At 44.2% G+C, this 27,541-nt stretch overlaps 1 protein-coding gene and 1 long non-coding RNA gene across 4 annotated transcripts in view; one reads left to right on the top strand and one right to left on the bottom strand.

The window, feature by feature from the left end:
• Nucleotides 1–27,541, top strand: part of LOC307208955 (uncharacterized protein) — a 90,823-nt gene that overhangs the window by 48,562 nt on the left and 14,720 nt on the right. The window contains exon 1 of one of the 3 annotated variants that reach the window (XM_079964012.1): nt 4,016–4,066. The exons of the other annotated variants lie outside the window; for them this stretch is intronic. The gene's annotated coding sequence lies outside the window, so the exon portion shown is untranslated. Of the gene's footprint in view, nt 1–4,015; nt 4,067–27,541 lie in introns of those variants that run through there. 3 annotated transcript variants of the gene reach the window in all.
• Nucleotides 5–23,954, bottom strand: LOC307209169. The gene is made up of 3 exons (XR_013835373.1): nt 23,597–23,954; nt 2,078–3,194; nt 5–181 (listed from the first exon to the last, which is right to left on the bottom strand). It is a non-coding gene; the product is annotated as an uncharacterized lncRNA (long non-coding RNA).

The following is a 27,541-nucleotide window of genomic DNA, read 5'->3' as shown; positions in this document are numbered from 1 at the left end:
TTATTATTGGTATCATTTAGAATAAAAACAGTATCTTAGGTAAAACATTTCTCTTTATGGTTGAAATCCTTTGTAAAAGTGAAAGTTTCATCCTGCCCCATATTTCCAAATGCTTTTAAACATCTTTTGATACTTTAATGTAATTGGAATATGTTGTGATTCAGTGTTTTTCAAATAAACCCTTATTTAGTCTCCATCTAAGTGGCTGTCCAATGAGGCCTTACAAATAGCGGGGGAGAGAAGGCAAGCAAAATGCAAGGGAGATCGTGAAACATACAGGAAATTGAATGCAGATTTGAAAGAATAGCAAGGAGAGACAAGAAGACCTTCTTAAACAAGCAATGCAATGAAATAGAGGAAAGCAATAGAATGGGAAGAACCAGAGATCTGTTCAAGAAAATTGGAGATATGAAAGGAACATTTCGTACAAAGATTTCCATAATAAAGGACAAAAGTGGAAAGGACCTAACAGAAGCAGAAGACATCAAGAAGAGGTGGCAAGAATACACAGAGGAATTATACCAGAAAGAAACAGATGTCTCATATACCCCAGGTAGTGTGGTTGCTGACCTTGAGCCAGACATCCTGGAGAGTGAAGTCAAATGGGCCTTAGAAAGCACTGCAAATAACAAGGCCAGTGGAAGTGATGGTATTCCAGCTGAACTATTTAAAATTTTAAAAGATGATGCTGTTAAGGTGCTACACTCAATATGCCAGCAAGTTTGGAAAACTCAGCAGTGGCCAGAAGATTGGAGAAGATCAGTCTACATCCCAATCCCAAAGAAGGGCAGTGCCAAAGAATGCTCCAACTGTCGCACAATTGCACTAATTTCTCACGCTAGCAAGGTTATGCTTAAAATTCTACAAGGAAGGCTCAAGCAGTATGTGGACCGAGAACTCCCAGAAGTGCAAGCTGGATTTAGAAGAGGCAGAGGAACCAGAGACCAAATTGCAAACATGCGCTGGATTATGGAGAAAGCTAGAGAGTTCCAGAAAGACATTTACTTCTGCTTCATTGACTATGCAAAAGCCTTTGACTGTGTCGACCATGGCAAACTATGGCAAGTTCTTAAAGAAATGGGAGTGCCTGATCACCTCATCTGTCTCCTGAGAAATCTCTATGTGGGACAAGAAGCTACAGTTAGAACTGGATATGGAACAACTGACTGGTTCAAAATTGGGAAAGGAGTACGACAAGGCTGCATTTTGTCTCCCTGCTTATTTAACTTATATGCAGAATTCATCATGCGAAAGGCTGGGCTGGATGAATCCCTAGCCGGAATTAAGATTGCCGGAAGAAATATCAACAACCTCAGATATGCAGATGACACAACCTTGATGGCAGAAAGTGAGGAGGAATTAAAGAACCTTTTATTGAGGGTGAAAGAGGAGAGTGCAAAATATGGTCTGAAGCTCAACATCAAAAAAACGAAGATCATGGCCACTGGTCCCATCACCTCCTGGCAAATAGAAGGGGAAGAAATGGAGGCAGTGAGAGATTTTACTTTCTTGGGCTCCATGATCACTGCAGATGGTGACAGCAGCCACGAAATTAAAAGACGCCTGCTTCTTGGGAGAAGGGCAATGACAGGCCTAGACAGCATCTTGAGAAGTAGAGACATCACCTTGCCAACAAAGCTCCGTATAGTTAAAGCTATGGTTTTCCCAGTAGTGATGTATGGAAGTGAGAGCTGGACCATAAAGAAGGCTGATTGCCGAAGAATTGATGCTTTTGAATTCTGGTGTTGGAGGAGACTCTTGAGAGTCCCATGGACTGCAAGAAGATCAAACCTCTCCATTCTGAAGGAAATCAGCCCTGAGTGCTCACTGGAAGGACAGATCGTGAAGCTGAGGCTCCAGTACTTTGGCCACCTCATGAGAAGAGAAGACTCCCTGGAGAAGACCCTGATGTTGGGAAAGATGGAGGGCACAAGGAGAAGGGGGCGACAGAGGACGAGATGGTTGGATAGTGTTTTTGAGGTTACCAGCATGAGTCTGACCAAGCTGCGGGGGGCAGTGCCTGGCGTTCTCTGGTCCATGGGGTCACGAAGAGTCGGACACGACTAAACGACTAAACAACAAAAAGTCTCCATCTATACCATGAACTCTTTTCACCCCTCATTATCATCCATTTTGAGTTTTGATCTGATATAGTTCTTGGCTGGATCTCTACAGTCTTTAATCCTGTCGGCAGTTCCTTCAATATCCAGATCATGTTTCTTCTTCCCGCAGAATCCTTTGAATCAGAAGAACATGTTTACTCTTGTTCTAATGGGGGTCAGAATCTCCAAGCATCTGGGTTGGCAAACTAAGGCCTGTGGGCCGGATCAGGCGCGATTGCCTTCTAGATCCGGCCTGCGGACGGTCAGGGAATCACCGCATGGATTGCCAGCACGCACGTTCTTTCCCTCTCCCTCACTCGGCGGCGCTTTTCTCCTCAGGGACGAGCAATCTTGTCCCACACCAGGTGCCATCAACGGGGGGAGTCGGCTCACCCGCCTGCCTGCCTCGGAAGGGTGGCGCTGGGAAGGGGGTGTGACGCTGGCTGCCGGCTGCTGCTGAGTTTTCCTCCTGCTCCTCCTCTCTCGCCCTCAGTCCGCCCTTCCTTCCCTTTCTGCGCCCCTTCTCTGTGCCGCTTCCTCATGCGCTTTCTTCGTCACCCCCTCCCTCCTTCATTCCTCCCATGGCGTTCAGGCGGTTTGTTTCAGCGGCCGCAGCTGCCGCTTGCGGGTTGGGAAGCAGCAGCAGTTGGTGGGCAAATGCTCTGGCAATGCCCCCGTTCCCCTGCCTCCGTCCGTGGCTCCGCCGGGGCTTCTGCTTCTGTCTTCACCGGCCAACGCAGCCTCCAACCTGCCCTGGCACCTGGCTGGAGAAGCCCAACTGGGGCTATTGGGACGACAACTGGGACAGGTAAAGCCAAACATCTTCAGGCCTCTTTGTGGGTGGGTGGGCGAAAATCGCTCATCTCCCCCGAAATATAGTCCGGCCCCCAACAAGGTCTGAGGGACAGTGGACTGGCCCCCTGCTGAAAAAGTCTGCTGACCCCTGATCTAGTAGATCCATTGTTGTAACCATATCAAAAAAGTATTTGGTATTTTGCCTTCTTCTGAGATACTTTCCCTCAGTGTTCTGTCATAGTCCAGTGATACTACTCCATTAAATTCACCCGTAATAATTATATTTCTGTCATAAACCTCAGACATACTTTCCTCCAGTAGTTGGAAGAAATCTCATGCGAAAAGTGTCTCTGAATCTGAAAGTCCCAGTCCCAAATCTTAATCCTGCCACCCTAAGATATTATAAGCAAGCCCCACATTCCTCTTTCCACCTGCAATAGGGAGGTTAGAACAACACTTAATACCCTGCAGGGATCATAAGAGCCACAATTGCTTAAAATTGCAGGGAGAGAGACAAAAACTGGATTTAAAATGACCCAACCACAAGATGAAAAGTCTCCCTACTAAATGAGGGAAGGGGGAGGCATGGGGGGGGGGCTTTTGAAGTCTCCCTGCTGGGGAGGGAATCCCAGAGCAAGGGCGCCTCTGTCTGTCTGGAATCCCTCCCTGCCTCTCAATCCAGGGGAGGGGGTCTTTTAATGGGGGGGGAGGAGGGGGGCTGGTGTTTGAAGCGGGGCTTGGCTGCTAGGGGGCTGAGCTCAGCAATGCAGCAGCTGCTCTGCATGCAGAAGGACCCCGGCTGAGTGCTTGGCCTGCAGAAGGAGGCCCAGAAGGAGACCCCAGTGAGACTCCCCGTGAGGAGGAGAGGCCGTTGGGGGGAGGGGGCCGGGTCCCCATGGAGCCCCCCGAGCAGGAGGCCAGAGGCAGCGCCGTCCCGTCTCCTTCCCCTCCGGACACAGGGAGGGGCTGCTCTACATTCGTAGCTCTAGGGATGCGCGCGTCTCAAAAGGAGCCGGAAGTGTCGCCGAGAAACGCGCCGGAAGTTCCCAGACCCGGAAAAGGAGGAGGGGCGTCGCTGAAGAGCCCCCCCCCCCCGTCGCCGCCGCCCCCTTTCTATTGCAGACCAGGAAAGCGGATTAATCTGGACCAGGGAGGCGGAGGACCAAGAGGTAAAGAGGGAGAGGGGGGGGGAAATAGGGGGGGAGGGGGGGATAAGGGGAGACCCCCCCGTAAGGAAAGCGCCCTCCCTGGGGCCCGTCGACAGGGGCCCCGACCCAGGGGGGAAGGGGGGAGCCAACACCTGCAGGGATCTACACCTGGCAAGATCTCCTGGGCAGCAGCAGCAGCACCGCCAGACTCCCCTTTCTCTTTCCTGGGGGGCCGAGAGATGCTCAGCTGCCCTGCCCCCCCGGGACGCCCCAAGCAGGGCTGGGGGTGGGGCTGAGGCCCCCCATTCTCCCTGGGGTCGTGGGGCGCCTGGCTGGGGAAAGGGAGAGAGGGAGTCCAGGGAAGGGTTAATGGAAGGGGGAGGAGCCTCGACAGAGACCCCTCCCCTTCCAGCACCCCTGACCCCCCTTCTCCCCCCCCTTCCCTCTTGACACTACCAGGTTATCTCTATTCACTAGGACTCATCTCCATACTTTGTAATGTCCTGAATTCCACCATTTGGTAGCCAAGCCCAAACCCAAAAGTCCCACTGAGATGATGATTGATAATATTGTCATTTATCCATTTTAGACCTCTAAGTAGTAGCAATTGCAAGGACATTGTGCTGCTCTCCTCTGTACAGTTCCATCCCTATTTCAGACCTTGTGGCCGATTTAAATGTTTAGCTGCTGATAACATGGCAGCGTTTAGCAGGTGATATTGGAGGTTTAGCTGGTAATAAACTACAAGTGATATTGTGAGTTTTGGTAAAGATAACATTACGATCTTTATTTGCTAATAGCCCTGCAATATTTAGCAGGTGATATTGTGAGGTTTAGCTGCTCCTAACATTACAGAGTTCAGCAGGTAAGTTATCGCAATGTTGAAAAGCAGGTGTTGCCTAGCCCTTGCAGACATTGTGATTCGTAATATATTGCCAGCTCAGTATTAGGAAACAGTTATCACGATGTAAACTTCAAGCCAGTCTTGGGCAATATACCAATATATCACCCAGCTCTAATCATGACCTATATTTCTGACCCAGTGTACCACTGCTGATTTTACCAGTTTGTCCCCAGGAATCCCGGGGGTCGTGGGGCGCCTGGCTGGGTCCCTTCCAGCACCCCTGACCCCCACCCCCATCACCCAGCCTCCCTGCTGAGGGTCTTGGCTGTCCCAGATCATCTGTATTCACTACGACTTATCTCCATACTTTGGATTGTCCTGAATACCACCAATTATAGCCTAGCGCAAACCCAAAAGTCCTGCTAGGATGCATCTTGGCTTCCCTGCTGATGAAACTGAGTGTGTGATGATTGAGAATATTTTCATTTATCCGTTTCAGACCCCTAAGTAGTGGCAGCTGCCAGGACATTGTCCTGTTCGCCTCTGTATAGTTCCATCCTTATTTCAGACATTGTGGTAGATTGCAATCAGGGTGAATTTGATATAAATCAAATTGATTTCAATCACAATTTACAATAAATCAGTAGTCGGTATGATTCTATTTAAATCAAAAATTTCTGATTTGGTTATACTATTAGAAATACATAGACAGATAATTATGAAATCATTCTGAGGTTTAATAAGTTAACTGTCTATATTTGGACAACATTTCTGCTGTAATTTATTGGAAGGAGAAAAATAATCATTTCCTTAATAACAACTTAAGCAATTTATTTAACTAAAACAATAATATTATAGCATGTTGGTAAACTTTTTTTTAATAAAAAACAACCAATCAGGCTGAGTTTTAGCGCACATGAAAAACTCAGAACTTATGCATTTCACCCCTCCACTACCAGCCACCCCTTTGGATTGGCTTCTGCATCCAGGTGCCTATTCTGTACTGTTAAGTGTTAGTGCGGTTGTTGGAACCCAGTGGGATTGGGAAGAGGTTGCCAGCCCTGAAGAGCCTTCAGCACTTGCCTCAAATCTGACTTGCACAATTATTACACAAAGACCCCAAGATGTGTGGAGTATTCTGCTCACAAGGTTGAACTTTTGTTTTTACTGCTTCACACTTAGCTACTTGTGCAGATCTCTTCCACTGCAAACCATCTGTTCATTGAACCTCTTGGAACTTACAATTTAAGGGGTTGATTCTGTGTATATAAATCAGCAAAGGAACAATGGGATTAAGGTTTTCCTCTCAACTCTGTATGTTTATTTTATAACATTTTTCCTGTGAAGAAAAGGCATGTTATCTCTGCAGACACAAATTCACACTTTTGAGAATGGCAAAAACAAGCATCTGTGACAATATCTTCTCATTAGAAAAACTTCTCCAAATAATCTTATAGAAACCTCTGGAAGAGCATGACATTGTGAATGGATTAATTTACCCAAAATTTACCCATTTAATTTACCCATTTACCCAAAAAATTAAATATTGCATATAAAGCCTCATGCTAGATAATTAAAAACAAATCCTTATTTCCTGATGAATAGTCTTTGGACTATAATGTAATTAAATATAAAACTATCTTTAGATAGATTTTTTTCCCTCTAAAAGCATTTTTTTTAAAAAAAAAATCTGATTAAAAAAATCTGATTTAAATAAAAAAAATTATTTTTTAAAAAATCATTGATTGTATCCACCTTGATTGCAATCTTTAGCTGCTGATAACATGGCAATGTTTAGCAGGTCATATTGTGAGGTTTAGCTGGTGAGAACATTGCAACTGTTAGCTGACGAGTTATCACGATATTGAAAATCAGATATTTCCTAGTCCTTATACACATTGGATTTGCGATATAATGTCAGCTCAAATATTAGGAAACAGTTAGCACATTAACATCAAGCCCAGCTCTAATTATGACCTAAATTTCTGGCCCAGTGTATCATTGAAGATTTTACCAGTTTTATTTTGTTTCCCATTCTAATTGTATCTCATACATTTTGGAAAGTTTTTTTTAAAATTGTTCAGCAGTACCTAAGAGACCAACTAAGTTTGTTCTGGGGATAAGCTTTCGTGTGCATGCACACTTCTTCAGATTGGACAATTTTCTACCTGAAATTTGGGAAGCACTTTCTCTTTCCTCTCAATAATATCTCTTTCAAACTGTGAACTTTCAGTCCAAAAACCTCTCCCTTTATCTTGTCCAAACAAGATGATGTGATGGTATTGAAACCAATCCGCCACCACACCTCCCACCTCATCCTGTTTGTTGTGACGTGGGGTTTGTGATTTCAGCTCTCTTGACATAATATGCTGGAGAAAGTTCTCTAGTAACACTTCTTTATTAAAGCAACAAGACTGGTACCTGAGGAGGGGAGAGCTACATTTATAGGGACAGGGAACTAGCTAGAAAGGATACATTTTGGAGGGAACAATATCAGGCAATCACAGTCCTGCCTTTTGGAGGAAACCAATAAGACAGAGGATCCAAATACAGCAGCTTAAATGAACCAATAGTAGCTGTACCCTCTGGAACCAAAAGGCAGTTACTTTACCCTAATGCAAATACAGACAATAATAATACAGATATAAAATCCTTTGACTCAATACACAACACTGTTTATTCAGTTTTATTTCTTCTTCCGAAAAGTCAAAAAGATCTTTGTAAGTTGCCCATTGCTTCTTCCGTAATGCATTTTTTAAAAAGCTGTTGCTTTTGTGGGTGGAAGCCAAAGAGGTGTTTTTCTTTCCAGCAGATTATTATATTTATCCCATACTGTAAAAATGATTTTCTGAATAACCTGATTCATAGAGCTCCTGTGTGTTTTAGTTTTATCCTGCCATAAATAAGCGTGCCAACCAAACATATTATTACGACCTTTGTTCTAAGAAAAAACCTGCTCCTTTCCCCTTATGGGGTATCCAAGAGCCCATATAGTGCTTAAGTGGGTTCCATATTGGTAGGAGAAAATAACAGAGGCCAACCAGAGTATATGGGAAGCAAAGCGGCTAGTAAGACGGATCTTTATTGCAACAGTGTCGTCCCCCCCCCCCGTCACCACAACCAGGAGGGAGGTGTGCAAGGCCTTATATAGTCTTTTGAAATTGCCCACCCAAGACCACCCCCCAAATATCATACGGAAGGAGACTGTCTCCGGCAGGAATACATCACAGGAGGCGGTCTACAGCAGAAAACCTGTCCCCAAGGATACCTGTTAATGGTCACTGACTGCATTACCTGGGCAGCCTGGGCATTCTTTTGTGATGGTAAATACTTTAGTTCCTGAATCCAGGTCACAGGCCCACCCTGTTCATCCCTCCTTAAGACAGTGTAAGCACAAAAACAATGGAAGGCTTCCATTTGCCTCCTTTACCGCAGAGAAATATTTGAGTACGTTTCCGGGCACAATTCAAAGTGTTGGTGCTGACCTTTCAAGCCCTAAACGGCCTCAGTCCTGTATACCAGAAGGAGCGTCTCCACCTCCATTGTTCTGCCCGGACACCGAGGTCCAGCGCCAAGGGCCTTTTGGCGGTTCCCTCCCTGCGAGAAGTGAGGTTACAGGGGACCAGACAGAAGGCCTTCTAGGTAGTGGTGCTCGCCATGTGGAATGCCCTCCCATCAGATGTCAAGGAAATAAGCAGCTATCCCATTTTTAAAAGACATCTGAAGGCAGCCCTGTTTAGGGAAGTTGCTAATATTTAATGCTTTACTGTTTTTAACACTCGGTTGGGAGCCGCCCAGAGTGCTTGGGGAAACTCAGCCAGGTATAAATAATCAATTATTATCGCTATTATTATTAGTCTGTGGTGCTCAATGTTTAGGTATAGCAAATACTAGGATTTAATTAGAACTTGTGTGTTATAGCGGGGATATGCCCAGGCTTCAGCATACAGGCAACTCTCCGCAAGCCGTGGGAGCCCAGCGCGGGCTCCTACGGCTTGTGGAGATCTGCGTGAGGCCTGGAGAGCAAGAGCGACCCTTCTCGCTCTCCAGGCTTCAGCGAAAGCCTGCATTCGCCCCATAGGATGCACACACATTTTTCCCCTTCATTTTTAGAGGGGGAAATGTGCGTCCTTGTCAGTGTTTGTAAAAAGCAAAAAAAAGAAGGAAAGGGTTCTGACCTCCCTTTGTCTCCTCAGTCTCCTTGTCGGCACAAAAAGAGTCCACGAGAATATCCGTGCAGAGTTTTATTCTTAAAAGTCTTTGTGCAAAACACGACTGAATACCTATACACACCAGCACTAACCAACCAACCAACCCAAACCCCAGCCTCAGCAACAAACTAACATTTCTCACTTATATATACAACTTGGTGCAGACCGCTGAGTCATGCTGACTCAGCTTTATTCGCATTAAAGAAACAGCGGCCATTTTAGCCGTGACACCCCTTCTGTTTCTTAAATGCGAAAAAACCCCAACAGAAACAATGCATACATACATTATATACATAAACCCAGTTTTGTCATCTATTCATTATGGCATGTTGCTGGCAAAGGCTTGGTAAACATATCAGCAATATTATCTTGTGATTGACAATACTCCAGTTTGATCATCCCATTCTGTACACAATCTCTCACATTCGCATGACGGATAGCAATATGTTTTGATGCAGATTTCATTATTTCTGAGCCCGCTAAAGCAATACACGATTGGCTATCTTCATACACTTGGATAGGCAAATCTACTTTACAATCCAGATCTTTTAGTATCTTTATAAAGCACATGATTTCATTGCATGCTAGCGACAGGCTCCCATATTCTGCCTCACATGATGTAAAGGTAAAGGTAAAGGTACCCCTGCCCATACGGGCCAGTCTTGACAGACTCTGGGGTTGTGCGCCCATCTCACTTAAGAGGCCAGGGGCCAGCGCTGTCCGGAGACACTTCCGGGTCACGTGGCCAGCGTGACATCGCTGCTCTGGCGAGCCAGAGCCGCACACGGAAACGCCGTTTACCTTCCCGCTGGTAAGCGGTCCCTATTTATCTACTTGCACCCGGAGGTGCTTTCGAACTGCTAGGTTGGCAGGCGCTGGGACCGAGCAGCGGGAGCGCACCCCGCCGCAGGGATTCGAACCGCCGACCTTTCGATCGGCAAGCCCTAGGTGCTGAGGCTTTAACCCACAGCGCCACCTGCGTCGCAACAAATCCTTGTTTCTTTGACCTCCATCCAATTAGGGAATTGGCAAACATCATAACCATTCCACTTGTAGATTTTCTGGTAGCTACACAGCTTCCCCAGTCCGCATCAACAAATACTTATAGTTTTTCATCTTGTGTACTAGATATCTTCAAACATACATTTAATGTCCCTTTTAGATAATAATAATAATAATAATAATAATAATAATAATAATTTATTATTTATACCCCGCCCATCTGGCTGAGTTTCCCCAGCCACTCTGGGCGGCTCCCAATCAGTGTTAAAAACAATACAGCATTACATATTAAAAACTTCCCTGAACAGGGCTGCCTTAAGATGTCTTCTGAATGTCAGGTAATTCTTTATCTCTTTGACATCTGATGGGAGGGCGTTCCACAGGTCGGGCGCCACTACCGAGAAGGCCCTCTGCCTGGTTCCCTGTAGCCTCACTTCTCGCAATGAGGGAACCGCCAGAAGGCCCTCGGCGCTGGATCTCAGTGTCCGGGCTGAACGATGGGGGTGGAGATGCTCCTTCAGGTATATAGGACCGAGGCCGTTTAGGGCTTTAAAGGTCAGCACCAACACTTTGAATCGTGCTCGGAAACGTACTGGGAGCCAGTGCAGATCTCTCAGAACCGGTGTTATGTGGTCCCGGCGGCCACTCCCAGTCACCAGTCTAGCTGCCGCATTCTGGATTAATTGCAGTTTCCGGGTCACCTTCAAAGGTAGCCCCACGTAGAGCGCGTTGCAGTAGTCCAAGTGTGAGATAACCAGAGCATGCACCACTCTGGCGAGACAGTCCGCGGGAAGGTAGGGTCTTAGCCTGCGTACCAGGTGGAGCTGGTAGACAGCTGCCCTGGACACAGATTTAACCTGCGCCTCCATGGACAGCTGTGAGTCCAAAATGACTCCCAGGCTGCGCACCTGGTCCTTCAGGGGCACAGTTACCCCATTCAGGACCAGGGAATCCTCCACACCTGCCCGCCTCCTGTCCCCCAAAAACAGTACTTCTGTCTTGTCAGGATTCAACCTCAATCTGTTAGCCGCCATCCAACCTCCAACCGCCTCCAGGCACTCACACAGGACCTTCACCGCCTTCACTGGTTCTGATTTAAAGGAGAGGTAGAGCTGGGTGTCATCTGCATACTGATGAACACCCAGTCCAAACCCCCTGATGATCTCTCCCAGCGGCTTCATATAGATGTTAAAAAGCATGGGGGAGAGGACGGAACCCTGAGGTACCCCACAAGTGAGGGCCCAAGGGTCTGAACACTCATCCCCCACCACCACTTTCTGAACACGGCCCAGGAGGAAGGAGCGGAACCACTGTATAACAGTGCCCCCAGCTCCCAGCCCCTCTAGACGGTCCAGAAGGATGTTATGGTCGATGGTGTCAAAGGCCGCTGAGAGATCCAGCAGAACTAGGAAACAGCTCTCACCTTTGTCCCTAGCCCGCCGGAGATCATCAACCAGCGCGACCAAGGCAGTTTCAGTCCCATGGTGAGGCCTGAATCCCGATTGGAAGGGATCCAAAGCACACCAATCGGCAGTACTGGGTTTAGATACATGTTGACTCAGAACATTTGTAGCACATGCAATGTCTGGCCTTGACCACTGGCTTAAATACAACAGTGATCCTATTTTTGAGTGATACAGCTCAGGCTGATCAAATTCATCACCACACACTGTCTTTGGGAAATCTGGTGTCATGGGAGTTTGAACTGGCTTGCAGTTTTCCATGCCAAACTGCTCTATCAAATGAAGAATTTTCTCTTTCTGGTTCAATAGGAAGCTTCCATCAGCTTCCTGCCTTACTTCTACTCTCAAGTAATTGCTTACAGGCCCTAAGGCTTTAAGCTTAAACCTCTTTTCCAGTTGACTTGTGAGCTTCTGGATCTCATCTGTGGAACTCCCTGCTACAAGCAAATCATCAACAAAGACTAAGAGCATTAGATATTTGTTGCCTGTCCCCTTGGTGTACAGGCATGGATCAGCCACACTCCTTTTAAAACCAGTTTTTACAAGGGCTTTATTTAAACACTGGTTCCAACACCTTCCACTTTGTTGGAGACCGTAAACAGCCTTTTTCAAACACCAGACTGCAACATTCTCCTCTTCAAACCCAGGGGGTTGTCTCATGAACACTTCATGGTCTAAATTTGCATGCAGGTGGCGCTGTGGGTTAAAGCCTCAGCACCTAGGGCTTGCCGATCGAAAGGTTGGCGGTTCGAATCCCTGCGGCGGGGTGCGCTCCCGCTGCTCGGTCCCAGCGCCTGCCAACCTAGCAGTTCGAAAGCACCTCCGGGTGCAAGTAGATAAATAGGGACCCATTCTCTGAATGTGGGGGAGCACTCAGATTTCTGCTTTAACAAAAACAACCAACTGAAACGTGATTTATCATCTATTACCAGAAAAGCATATCTGGCGCCCCCTTCAGTCTTTTGTGGAAAAGGGCCTATCACGTCACAATGGACAAGTTCTAAAACCTCTTTAGATCATAGAATCATAGAGTTGGAAGGGCCATCGTGTCCAACCCCCTGCCACTTTTAGAAGCCACAGGCTTCCTCTTAGATTTGGCCATTTTACATTTTACATACATTGCAATCTAGGAAACAATTACAGCTATTTACTTTTAGGTTCTTGCACACCTTTTGCATCTCTGAAAGCCCACGGAAATTGGCATGACCCAGTTTTCTGTGCAGTTCATGTACACACCCCTTATGAACTGGTAAATTTTCCTGAACCACCTGAGCTGCTTTAACAGGCTTGTCCTGCATTACATATAACCCATTCTCCATCTTTGCCTGGCCACATACCTGAGTTCCATTCTTTATCAGACAGCCATCCTGCGTGAACTTAACACTATACCCTGCATTAATCAAACAGCTTACAGACAGCAAACAATAGTCCAAACTGCTGACAGAGTCTCTGGTAGAGTAGTGTTCAAGAACTACAGGAAACATGTTCCCTGGCCATCAATCTTGCTTCTACAACCATCAGCAAGATAGATTGAGTCTTTTCCATCAGCTGGCTTCCCCAGGGTCTTAAAGTCCTCCTGGCGGTTGCAGATAATCCTGCTGCTCCCAGAGTCCAGCAACCATGTTCCTCGAGGTATCTTCCTCTCCTCTCGAGAAAATGCAGAAACAAACTGAGCAGAACGTGTGTTCTTCCCTGAAGAGAACCCCTTCTGCTTACGTTTCTGCGTCGATTGCTGTCTCTGCTCCATGTCGTCTCCTGGAAGTCTTGCCCTGCATTGACGTTGCAGATGCCCGGGTTGGTTGCATCTATAGCACCTCCTCACCGCCATGGCCAAGTCCAAACCTTGGCGTTGCTCCATTGGCAGATTCTGCTGCTGGCCCCTTTGACTGTAACTCCTCCGCTCTTGGAGTTCAGCCTGTTTATCTGACATTCTTTCTGCTTCTTCGGTCAATCTGCCAACCACATACTCAAGGGTCAGATCTTGGGGACGCATACTCTCCATGCTGTTAATCACGGGCAACCAGCTTTCAGGCAAACTTGAAAGGATAATGTAGGTTTGGTCAGTCTCATCATAACGCTTACCTCTCTACTGTAGTTGAAGAAACAGAGATTTCAGCGTTTGAAGATGAGTTGCCAAACTCTCACCTTCCTTCATAACAGTCCTGAACAGCCTTCTGGTCAGAGAAATGATAGTTCCAGCAGTTTCTCTGACATGCATTGCCCTTAATAAATTCCAGCACTCAAACGCTGTGCTGGCATTTGCTACATGCAATAACTGAGAGTTGCTCAAACACAGCATAATTTGGGCACGGGCCCTTTCATCCAGTCGTTTTTTCTCAGTAGAGTCCCGTCTCAAAACCTCAGTTTCAACACAGTCCCATAGTCCATCTCTCCTTAACAACTGCTGCATTTTAATTGACCAACTCAGCCAGTTGTTTTGTGAGAGAAGTTCAAAAGGGATGCCTCCCCCAATATTTACAACTTGGGAAGGCTGGAAATCTGCCATCTCTGCTGGTGCTTGCTGAGCCCCTTCTGTGGGGCCTCCAGCAACTTCTCCTGACTCTCTCTTTAGAGTCCAACTGGCTGGTCCTGGCTGGCACTCACCGGCTTCTAGCTGCTGCCTCTGTTGACCCTCAGGTCCCGCCTGGCTCTGCAACTGGTGTAGCCGCTCTGTGAGTCGCCTACTGTGGTCCTCTAGCAGTTCAAACTGTTCCAGTAGCCAACACTGAGTGCTTTGCTGATCCTCAGATCCTAGCCGCTCCAGCGTCACTGCAGACAGTTACAGCTTGCCACCAACTGCTCCAACGCACAGCCACTGGCTTCGTACACCACCAGGACTCACCAGCTCCCTGCTGAGATGCTGTCAGTCGTTTTGCACTCTGCACATGCTCAGAAACACTGGGCCCATAACCTGTCAGTGTTTGTAAAAAGCAAAAAAAAGAAGGAAAGGGTTCTGACCTCCCTTTGTCTCCTCAGTCTCCTTGTCGGCACAAAAAGAGTCCACGAGAATATCCTTGCAGAGTTTTATTCTTAAAAGTCTTTGTGCAAAACACGACTGAATAACTATACACACCAGCACTAACCAACCAACCAACCCAAACACCAGCCTCAGCAACAAACTAAAATTTCTCACTTGTATATACAACTTGGTGCAGACCGCTGAGTCATGCTGACCCAGCTTTATTCGCATTAAAGAAACAGCGGCCATTTTAGCTGTGACAGTCCTATGGGGCGAAAAATACGGTACTTAACACTTAGCTTCTGTTACACATTATATCCACATAAGTCAATAGAAAAAGTATAAAGAGATGATGTTCAAGATGTGCCCTTTGGGAAATTTGGTTTTGGCAACCGCAAAACAACATCCTTGAAATCATATTATATTTAGAAATGACTTTGGCCATGTAGTAAACAACAGGTTTTTTCTTTTCAAATTTAATGAGTTTAGAGATTATTGTACACTAAGCGGGGGACTTTTATACATATCAATGCGTCCCATGTCTTAGTGTATCAAAGTGCCCCAACAGACATTTTCAAAAATCTAACAATTGTTAATAAAGCCACTGAACTTATTTGAAAATCACCTGTAATCTTGATTACTGAGTGGAATAACTTACCTTTGGTATTTTTAAATCTTTTTTTTTTAAATAATATTTATTACTTTTAAACCTTACAAAAAAAGAGAAAAGAAAAGAAAAGAAAGAAAAAACAAAAGAATGAAAAAACAATACAATACAATATATAAACAATACACAACACATCATTAACACATTAAACAAAACAACAAAAACAATTCAAAAAGAACACACATCATACCATCTCAATACCCTCTCTTTCATTCCCTTGTTTCATCGACCTCCTCTCACCTCCCATTTCTATAAATTATTTCAGCAAGTCCTTTCCATCTTTCTCTATTTTCTGTCATATAGTTATCTCAACATATTTTAACCTTATTTTCCATTAATACTAAAATACTTATTTATGCTTAATTCCTTATAACATTTTTACTAAAGCCATGTAATTTCATTCCAACATTTTTCTAACACTCATTAACTTTACATTACAGTGGTGCCTCGCAAGACGAAAAGAATCCGTTCCGCAAGTCTCTTCGTCTTGCGGTTTTTTCGTCTTGCGAAGCAAGCCCATTGACGGATTAGCGCTATAAGCGGCTTAGCGGCTTAGAAAAAGGGGAAGGGGAAAAAAACCACAGGAACTCGCAAGACATTTTCGTCTTGCGAAGCAAGCCCATAGGAAATTCGTTTTGCGAAGCACCTCCAAAACGGAAGACTCTTTCGTCTAGCGAGTTTTCCGTCTTGCGAGGCATTCGTCTTGTGGGGCACCACTGTATTTCCATAGATAAACTTTACTTTTTCCAATCTTCTCCCACCGTCTCCTCTCCCTGGTCTCGGACTCTGCCAGTCATCTCCGTCAATTCCATATAGTCCATCAACCTGGTGATCTTCTGTCCGAGGCTCTTAACTCTTGCAGAAGGGACTTGAAAGTCTTCTTCATATTTATACATGCACTTTGCTTTGTCTTCTGCTGATCTTGTTCTTATTTTCCTTCCTTTGATGCTGAAGAGTAGATTTCAGGGAAATTCCCACCTAGCAATGTTTTTATTCCTTCTCGACAGCTCAGCCAAATCTCCATAGTTAAAACTAAGATCCCAAAGATATTTAAGGACATATTTCAAAGTTCCTCTAAATCTGGAGGTCCCCACAACTCCAATCTCCTCCTGACCCAAGTCCAGGTCCCAGAGGTCAATAAATCCCTGCAAATCCAACTTTCCTTCTCCAGTCCAAGCGGGGCTCCAATCCTCAAAATCTGACTTTCCCTAAATTCAATCATAAAAGGCATCAACTTATAGTCATCAAATTACATCTGTGAGGCTGGGGCTCTCTCTCTGTCCACTTGTGCTATTTTAGGTTCAACAACGACAACTTTCTCCCCCGCCTTCTCTACAATTCTCTACCATGTCAAAGTAGATCCCTGTATCGATTCCTGAATAGTTTCTGTATTAATGTTCGCTTTTTGTCCAAAATTAGTCACTTTTTGTCCCAAGTTACCAATTTTTATAGTCATCACATCCGTCTTCTTATGGAGCTGTTCCAGTGAGTCATTTATCTTACATAATGCAACCACTAAGGCTTCTTCTGTCAACATTCTTAACAATCCAATGTCAGTCCCAGATTCTCACAGTTTTTTATCTTGCAGCTGGAGATCCCCCCAGCTCAACTCATGTAACAATTTCAAAAGCTTCTTCTAGAGGGAAACAATTTCGATTTGTATCAGTCCTTTTAAGCACAGTTCAAACAATAAAGTTGGTTTCAATTTTCAGTTACTTTTACTCCTTTTTAAACGCTGAGGGAGACAATAGAAACAATGTATTTCTCTTATTAGCTGTCAACGAACGATCTATTCACATTCAATGGGCAATTCCAAAACGTCGGTCTTACTAGCAGCCCGTTTCCAGGTTCAGAGCGGTGGTAATTTGACTTTCTTCACTCTCTCCTGCAGGCTTACACGACCCAAAATTTCCCCCCTCTTCTCCTGCTTCCAAGGGGGGTTTAGTGATTTTAACCGATGGAAGTTTAATCCTTTACGGAAGGCTTTCCAAGACTTTAGCTTGCAGCCTGTTTGCTTCAGTCTATTTACAAAAAGGGGAGGCGGACTTCCTGTTTGAAACCTCCCCATTTCGGTGCCAAATTAAGACGTTTAAAGATCCAATTTTCTGTTCTACTCACGGGTAGTTGTTTTAGAATCAAATTGTCCACAGGAAAAAGTCAGCGCTCTGCGGCAACAGCAATGCGGCTTCACTCCATGAAAGAAGCAGTCAATTCGAAGCACCACGCCACTCACCCCACGTCGCTCCAGATCCCCGAAAACGGGTTTCCCCGCGAGTAGAGGAGGCGCAAAAGGTGCCAGCCGAATTCCACGTTCACAGGCTTCTCCCTCCTGTGATTTTTAGTGGGTCTCCGCCTTTGCCGTGGCGGCCAGACCCAGATTTCCACAAAGCAAGTTCCTCTCGATCAGAGGAATTCAGCCATTACTGGAGGCGCTAACCCTTAGTGTATCAAAGTGCACCAACGGACATTTTCAAAAATCTAACAGTTGTTAATAAAGCCACTGAACTTATTTGAAAATCACCTGTAATCCTGATTACTGAGTGGAATAACTTACCTTTGGTATTTTTAAACCTTAACTAAATGACGTAAAAAAGTGTTGGAACACTTTTACATTTCACATAATTTTTAGATGGTCGTGCTAAAAACACACCTACTCTCTTCAAACGCCAACGGCTAACTGGCAGCCAGCGCAGTCGCAACTGTTCTACTCATACATGTATAGGCACATTTGGGTGATGTCGCGACAGGAATATCATTTCTTCATATTGAAATATTGTTGGTGTGTCAATGTGCCCCACCTCCCCCATTCAGCATTTTCAGAGGAGGGGGAAGAAGGGGAAAGTGTGTCCCACCAGATAAGACTCCCATCCTCCCTGGCCATGGGCCATCCTTGCTTGGGCAGGTGGTACTTTGAGTCCAACCACATCTGGAGGGCCAGAGGTGCCTCACCTCAGCATAGAAGGTTCCTCTAGGGCTCAGTGTTACTTGGGAGTTGGTGAAATTGGATCTTAAGGGTTCTTGAGACATTTCTGAGGGATTGTGATTGGTATCCAGACTCTAGCAGTATAAAGCCAAGGTGTTTCCACTGAGCAGTTTATCAACCCTGCTGGCCGCTGGGGAAGACCTTCAGAAGGAAATGGTTTGCCCCCAAAGTTGCTTCCTTCCTTTCTCCGCTGCTGCTGCCCACACTAAAGAAATGTCTGGATGAAGTCCCAGGGATTGTCTGGCTCCTATGTCCAGTTGATATTCTAGAATAAAGTGTGGCTAAGATTCTGAGTCACAGTCGTGGCTGAGAAATACAGCCAGGGAATATGAAACTGATTTGAAGATTGGTTTCTTCATTACACTTTATTATTATTAATAATAATATTTTTTAAAAAATGATATTTATTAAAATTTCCAATAATACACATAAACACAAACAACATTACAAACATACAAACATACACAAACAAAAACAAGTATAATTTCAGTCCTTTTTTTTCTTAAACCTTATTTCCCCGACCTCCTCATACCTCCCCCTTCTGTATTGTAATTTCATTATCCAATCAGCAAATCCTCTCCCTTATTTCCCATTAGTTTTTGATCTTTCTTTTCCTTTTCTTTAATAAACACCGCTGAAAACCATTAATTTTTAAACCCATGTCATTCTAGCCTTCGTTAATTTTACAGTGTTTGTTAAGATAGTCTTTAAATTTCTCCCAATCTTCTTTCACTGTCTCTTTCTCCTGGTCCCGGATTCTGCCAGTCTTCTCTGCCAGTCCCATGTAGTCTACCATCTTTATCTGCCAGGGTGGGTAGATCTTGTGTCTTCCAATACTTTGCAATAAGTATCCTTGCTGCTGTTGTAGCATACATAAAAAAGGTTCTGTCCTTCTTTAACACCACATGGCTAACCATACCCAGGAGAAAGGCCTCTAGTTTCTTCATAAAGGTATATTTAAATACCTTTTTCATTTCATTATATATCATTTCCCAGAAAGCCTTAATCTTTGGGCATGTCCACCAAAGGTGAAAGAATGTACCTTCATTTTCTTTACATTTCCAACATTTGTTATCTGATAAGTGGTAAATTTTTGCAAGCTTGCCTGGGGTCATGTACCACCTATAAATCATTTTCATAATATTCTCTCTCAAGGCATTACATGCCGTGAATTTCATGCCGGTGGTCCACAACCTTTCCTAGTCAGCAAACATAATGTTATGTCCAATATCTTGCGCCCACTTAATCATAGCTGATTTAACCGTTTCATCCTGCGTATTCCATTTCAGCAGCAGGTTATACATTTTTGACAAATTCTTAGTTTTGGATTCTAACAACTCTGTTTCCAATTTTGATTTTTCCACCTGAAAACCAATTTTCTTATCCAAGTTATAAACCTCCCTTATTTGATAATAGTGAAGCCAGTCTCGAACTTTGTCTTTTAAATTCTCAAAACTCTGCAGTTTCCACTCGCACCACGGGTTTCATCTTCTTTCTTTTCTTTCCAACAATCAGTGTTATTCACCTTTAATACTCACCTTTTTCAGTGACATACATATTTTTATCTTCTGATCTTCAGATGAAGAGAGGTATAACAATTTAATTAATAATTCCCAGTTGGAGCAGAGCTAGAATATCCAGAAGCCCTTGGCCACCCAGGGCAAAGGAGGAAGAACAGTGAGAGAGGCCTGGACAGGGAATCTCCGCTAAGATAAGCCAGTGTCAGGAGGTAGGTGCGAGACCTGATGGCATATAATTATTATAAATCATAATTGGGGTGGGTGTCTCAATCTGGCCTTCCCAGCGGTCAGGCTCCAGCTGCTTTCCTTCTGCATCTCCAGCTCTCTCCATTCAAGAATGCAAGGCTGAGAGATGGAGGTCCAGCCCCAAGAACATTCTCCAACTGAGCACTCCTTCAACCGACCACAAGCACCAAGCCCTGTCACTAAACTTATATATGGGTCTCCCAAAATGGTCAGTATGGACCTCCTGAGGCCAAAGGGACTGTGCAGGTGATGAATAAAGATCTAGAGGTCGAAGGGGACAAAATGTGGCCCAAGGGGTGGAGGATTATAGTGCAGCGGATGAAGAACTTCATGATGAACTTAGGACCCTGATGAATATTGGCCACGTTCATGGAACATAGAGCAGCTCCCTTTCCTGTGGGAAACCACTTTTTATCAAACGTAAAGCCCACAGTTCAACCGTATTCTAAGATAATACTGCTTCATTAACAATAATTAAGGGTTATAAAAGGCTGATGATGCATGACCATTATTTTACATTATTTCATTTGCCTTTCCTAAAAACTTGGAACATATGGAGGACAGGAGAGATTGTAAAAGATGTTGAAATAAGAGCAGGTGCTAATTGTAATAGTACTTTGTTCTCTTCCTGGAAAACAAATAGGATTTTCTCCCCACCCCATCGAAAGAAGACCATGGAGAAGGCAGTCAGAATTCTGGTGGGCCATGTCCAATGGAACTAACGAAGAAACCATTTAAATAAATGGAGTGTGAAAAGAGAGAACATAAACAATTTGAAAGTATGGACTGTGGAAGGAGCTTCACTGACAGTGGAAAACTTAGAATTCATCAACGGAGTCACACAGGGGAGAAACCATTTAAATGCATGGAGTGTGGAAAGAGCTTCAGTCAGAGTGGACAACTTAGAAAACATCAACGGAGTCACACTGGGGAGAAACCATTTAAATGCATGGAGTGTGGAAAGAGCTTCAGTCAGAATGGAAACCTTAGAAAACATCAACGAACTCACACGGGGGAGAAACCATTTAAATGCATGGAGTGTGGAAAGAGCTTCAGTCAGAGTGGAGATCTTAGAAGTCATCAACGGAGTCACACAGGGGAGAAACCATTTAAATGCATGGAGTGTGGAAAGAGCTTCAGTCAGAATGGAAACTTTAGAACTCATCAACGGAGTCACACAGGGGAGAAACCATTTAAATGCATGGAGTGTGGAAAGAGCTTCACTGAGAGTGGTCACCTTAGAATTCATCAACGGAGTCACACAGGAGAGAAACCATTTAAGTGCATGGAATGTGGAAAGAGCTTCAGTCAGAGTGGACAGCTTAGAATTCATCAACGGACTCACACAGGAGAGAAACCATTTAAATGCATGGAGTGTGGAAAGAGCTTCAGTGGGAGTGGACACCTTAGAATTCATCAACGGACTCACACAGGGGAGAAACCATTTAAATGCATGGAGTGTGGAAAGAGCTTCAGTCAGAGTGGAGACCTTAGAATTCATCAACGGAGTCACACTGGGGAGAAATCATTTAAATGCATGGACTGTGGAAAGAACTTCAGTCATAGTGGACACCTTAGAATTCATCAACGGACTCACACAGGGGAGAAACCTTTTAAATGCATGGAGTGTGGAAAGAGCTTCACTACTAGCGGAAGCCTTAGAATTCATCAGCTGAGTCACACTGGGGAGAAATCATTTAAATGCATGGAGTGTGGAAAGAGCTTCAGTCAGAGTGGACACCTTAGAATTCATCAACGGAGTCACACTGGGGAGAAACCTTTTAAATGCATGGAGTGTGGAAAGAGCTTCAGTGAGAGTGGACACCTTAGAATTCATCAACGGAGTCACACAGGGGAGAAACGATTTGAATGTATGGAGTGTGGAAAGAGCTTCAATAGAAGTGGACACCTTAGAATTCATCAGCGGAGTCACACTGGGGAGAAATCATTTAAATGCATGGACTGTGGAAAGAACTTCAGTCAGAGTGGACACCTTAGAATTCATCAACGGAGTCACACTGGGGAGAAACCTTTTAAATGCATGGAGTGTGGAAAGAACTTCAGTCAGAGTGGACACCTTAGAATTCATCAACGGAGTCACACTGGGGAGAAACCTTTTAAATGCATGGAGTGTGGAAAGAGCTTCACTACTAGCGGAAGCCTTAGAATTCATCAGCGGAGTCACACTGGGGAGAAATCATTTAAATGCATGGACTGTGGAAAGAACTTCAGTCAGAGTGGACACCTTAGAATTCATCAACGGAGTCACACTGGGGAGAAACCTTTTAAATGCATGGACTGTGGAAAGAACTTCAGTCAGAGTGGACACCTTAGAATTCATCAATGGAGTCACACTGGGGAGAAACCTTTTAAATGCATGGAGTGTGGAAAGAGCTTCGGTCAGAGTGGAGACCTTAGAATTCATCAACAGAGTCACACAGGGGAGAAACCATTTCTGCTGCTCCAGAGAAGCGGACACGGAGCAGTGGATCCAAACTACAAGAAAGAAAATTCCACCTAAACATTAGGAAGAACTTCCTCACAGTAAGAGCAGTTCGACAGTGGGATTTACTGCCAAGGAGTGTGGTGGAGTCTCCTTCTTTGGAGGTCTTTACGCAGTGGCTTGACAACCATATGTCAGGAGTGTTCTGATGGTGTTTCCTGCTTGGCAGTGGGTTGGACTCGATGGCCCTTGTGGTCTCTTCCAACTCTATGATTCTATGATTCTAAATGCATGGAGTGTGGAAAGAGCTTCAGTCAGAGTGGACACCTTAGAATTCATCAACGGAGTCACACAGTGGAGAAACCATTTAAATGCATGGAGTGTGGAAAGAGCTTCAATAGAAGTGGACACCTTAGCAAACACCATTGAACTCACAGAGCGAAAACCACTTACTTATATAGAGTGTAGATAGCTCTTCAATCCTGATGTTCTTACAAAACATCAATGGACTCACAAGGAGGAGAAGCTTTAAGAGTTGAAACCCAACAATCTACCAACAAACTGAAAAAGCAGAAATGATTTGAATGGAAGGAGTGTGGGAAGTTCTTCTATTACTTTATATGTATATAATTTTATATGCAATTTATTTTTATATGGAATTTATTTACAAATTGCTACCTACTTTCCAGATACACATTTATTTCATACTTGACTTCCTCTCCATGGTTTCCCCACAGAATTTTTAAATTGCTGCATATTTCAGATATTTACACCTTACCTTTTCCACACTCTTCTCCAGCAAGTTTTCAACTGTTGTTTTTTATTCAGCTCCTACCTGTGTTTGTACATGTTTACAAAAATTCTTTAAATATTCAACAAAAGGTTTCCACTCCTCTTTAAAGTCTGCCTTGAATTCTTATTTTCATAGTTAAATTTGCCAATTTGACATATTCCATCACTTTTAACTGCCGCTCTCTTGATCAAGTGTAGCTGTCTCTTGATTTGGCCATTTTTGTGCATAAGGTACTCTTGCTGCTGTCGTTCATCTGTCTTCTTGGAACATTTGACCCACTTATCCCTAAAAGAAATGCTTCATGGTTTCTTCAGAATCATCACCCTAAGTAATTTTCTCCCTAGTTGTAATTCATCTGGTTGGCTGAAAGCTACAAAGATGTTTTTTCCCCCAGCAAATCCTTATACATTTCCCATAAACCTCAGACATACTTTCATCCAATAGTTGGAAGAAATCTTTCTCTTTCCTCATTAGGTGCGTCAGCTCCTACCAATAATATTTTTTTCTCCTTGCACCATCACTTTCACTGCAATAATTCTTCACCTCTAAAGATCTGTTTTGAGTCCAGTTTGGAATTCATATATAGTACCACCCCTCTTTTCTTTGTTTTATATGAATTCCTGTCTTAGTCCTTTATTTACCAATAATCATTTTTGTTGTTGTTTCCTTGTGAAAATATGTGTAATTTTATTTCATTTGGTTTTGTTGTTCAAACCATTCACATTCAATGAAAACAATTTTACCGTATTTTTAGCCCTACAGGACGCACTTTTCCCCCTCCAAAAATGAAGGGGAAATGTGTGTGCTTCCTATGGGGCGAATGCAGGCTTTCACTGAAGCCTGGAGAGCGAGAGGGGTCGGTGCGCACCGACCCCTCTCGCTCTCCAGGCTTCAGGAGAGCCCCGCCGCCAGCCCCACAAACTTGGGGGGGAGTGGGAGAGGCGCAGCGCACCTTTCCCACTGTTCCCTGACTTGGTTAGAAGGCTGGCGGGGGGGAGAAGCCTGCTCCTCCCCTTCGCCAGCCCCGCAAACTCGGGGGAAAGTGGGAGAGGCGCAGCGCCCTTTCCACTGTTTCCCGACTTGGTTAGAAGGCTGGCGGGGGGGAGAAGCCTGTTCCTCCCCGTCGTCAGCCCTGCAAACTCGGGGGAAAGTGGGAGAGGCACAGCGCGCCCTTCCCACTGTCCCCCGACTTGGTTAGAAGACTGGTGGGGGTGGGGGAAGCCTGCTCCTCCCCGTCGCCAGCCCTGCAAACTCGGGGGAAAGTGGGAGAGGCACAGCGCGCCCTTCCCACTGTCCCCCGACTTGGTTAGAAGGCTGGTGGGGGTGGGGGAAGCCTGCTCCTCCCCGTCACCAGCCCTGCAAACTCGGGGGAAAGTGGGAGAGGCGCAGCGCTTCGGCATCGCTCTGGGTCCCGTTCTGGGGTCTGGGGGAAGGGGGAGCTCAGGCTTCCTCCACCCCAGCCCCGCGCCTGGGGGAAAATAATTTTTTCCCCTTTATTCCCCCTCCCCCAAATCTAGGTGCGTCCTATGGGGCGGTGCGTCCTATAGGGCGAAAAATACGGTAAATCCATCATGGGATCCTTTAAACAGTTTTAAGTCCCCTTTCCCCTTATCAGCTATCTCCCTCCTCCAGCTTGTCTACTGATGCATCCATTTCCCAGCTCTTTTTTAAAATATATTTCCTCTAGAATGCCTCTGCTTTTTTAAAAAAAATAATATTTATTCAGAGTTTAAAGGTTACAAAAAGCAGAAAAAAAGCAATACAAAATACAAAAAAGGGGAAAAAAAGAAAAATAGGATAACAATACATTCACTTAAACAAACAAAAATAGAAAAAAAACAGATTAAACCTTTACATTACTTTCTTCCTTTACTTATTTCCTCAACCTCCTCACACCTCCCAATTTTGTATTCTAGTTCAAATCGTTTTTTTCAGCAAATCCTTCCAACCTTATTGTCATTTAAGTAATTTAGTTTAATTTAATATATTATGATTTAACGTCCTCTCTTTCATCAATTTCATCAACTCATTTTCATTAAATCCTTTATATCATTTCCACCAAAACCACCTAATTTTCTTTTTCCAACATCTTTCTAACAGTCCTTAATTTTACAATATTTTGGAAGATATACTTTAATTTTTTTCCAATCTTCTTCCACCGACTCTTCTCCTTGGTCCCGGATTCTGCCAGTCATCTCAGCCAGTTCCATATAGTCCATCACTTTCGTCTGCCATTCTTCTCGGGTGGGTAGTTCTTGTGTCTTCCAATACTTTGCGATGAGTATTCTTGCTGCTGTTGTGGCGTACATAAAAAAAGTTCTATCCTCTCTTCACACCAATTGGCCGACCATGCCCAGGAAAAAGGCCGCTGGTTTCTTTTGGAAGGTATATTTAAATACCTTTTTCATTTCATTATAAATCGTCTCCCAGAAGGCCTTAATCCTGGGGCACGTCCACCAAAGGTGAAAAAATGTGCCCTCAATCTCCTTACATTTCCAACATTTATTATCGGGCAAATGGTAAATTTTTGCCAGCTTGACTGGGGTCAGGTACCACCTATAAAATCATTTTCATTATATTCTCTCTTAAGGCATTACAAGCCGTAAACTTAATACCTGTGGTCCATAACTTTTCCCAGTCAGCCATCATAATGTTGTGTCCAAAATCTTGTGCCCATTTAATCATGACAGATTTAACCATTACATCTTGAGTATTCCATTTCAACAGCAAGTTATACATTCTTGATAAATTCTTAGTTTTAGGTTCTAACAATTCTGTTTCCAATTTTGATTTTTCCACCTGAAAACCAATTTTCTTATCCAAGTTATAAACCTCCCTTATTTGATAATAGTGAAGCCAGTCTCGTACTTTAGTTTTTAAACTGTCAAAGCTCTGCAGCTTTAAACTATCTCCATCTTGTTCCAAAAGTTCCCAATATTTTGGCCAATTTGTCTCCATATTAAGTTTTTTCAGAGCCTTAGCCTCCATTGGTGACAGCCACCTTGGTGTTTTACTTTCAAGCAAATCCTTATATCTCATCCAGACATTGAACAATGCTTTCCTGACAATATGGTTTTTAAAAGCTTTATGTGCTTTGACCTTATCATACCACAGATATGCATGCCATCCAAAAATATTATTGAAACCTTCTAAGTACAAGACGTCCTTGTTTTCAAGAAGCAGCCAATCCTTCAGCCAGCAAAATGCGGCTGATTCATAATAAAGTTTTAGGTCTGGCGGGACAAATCCACCTCTTTCTTTGGCATCAGTTAAAATCTTAAATTTTATTCGAGGTTTCTTGCCCTGCCAGACAAATCTAGAGATATCTCTCTGCCATTTCTTGAAACAGTCCATCTTGTCCAAAATTTGCAATGTTTGAAATAAAAACAACATCCTAGGCAATACATTCATCTTTATCGCAGCAGTTCGGTCCAGCAGTGATAACTTCAATTTTGACCATATTTCTAGATCCTTAGAATGCCTCTGCTTTTATTGGCCCTTGCCATCTTTGTTTCTTCCCTATGTACATAAAAAAATTCCCTTTCAGGAATTCTCAACTAAAGGGAATTGAATTCTTCTTGAGCGTATCAGCCAGAAACTTATAGCTGGTTCTTTTCTTCAGCAATTTTGAGCATTGTAATCAGTTTTTCTGGTACTGTGTTTTTGAAGTTCTTGATCTTGAGTTTCATAAAATCAATCAAACTCCTGGTAGTTTATTTGCTTTTGCATAAGCTTATTTCACTCTGAAAGCAAGAATCTCCATCAAGTCGGTTTTTTCTTTCTTTTTCCTCTTGTTTCTCCTTCTCTACTTTGGTTGAGGGTGTCTTCCTCGTCTGGCCCATAGTCAGGTTCTTGTTAACACCCAACATTTTTATAGTTTTCCACTTTTGGCAGAGTGCTCCGATGTTCCAGTAACCCCAGAGCCTTATGGGGGGGGCCTATACCCACACACTCTCTCCCACCCCCATGGCACCTGTCGTAAAGTTAGTACTTTGTTCAAGCGGAGAGTGAGGCCTTGTGGGAAACCAGCAAGAATTATGGGAACTAGGTCCTGTTGCTTTAACCCATAGACCCGTTGGCTCCAAGGGCCTGAAAGGTTTACTATGGGAGAGGAATTCTCTGGGTAATGTGAAGGGTTGACACCTTTGAGGGAAGTTATGGATATCCAGCCGGTGATGTTATCTCCCTGTTAATTGCCCAAAGGAGGTGCATCTGCATAAGCTCCAAGAAAGGGAGGAAACATCTTTGATCTAGGCTCTGGAGTCTTAATTGGCCCAGCTGTCAGAAGTTAAAATTATTAGCCCACAAGCTGGTCATTGGAGAATTCAAATGTAACCAAGAGTGGTGATTGGGCCTGGGGGATCT

This window comes from Podarcis cretensis, assembly GCF_951804945.1.
Source record: "Podarcis cretensis genome assembly, chromosome: 2".
Lineage (NCBI taxonomy): Eukaryota > Metazoa > Chordata > Lepidosauria > Squamata > Lacertidae > Podarcis > Podarcis cretensis.
Note: the sequence above shows the minus strand (reverse complement) of the source record. Positions and strands in the feature narration are given on the sequence as shown.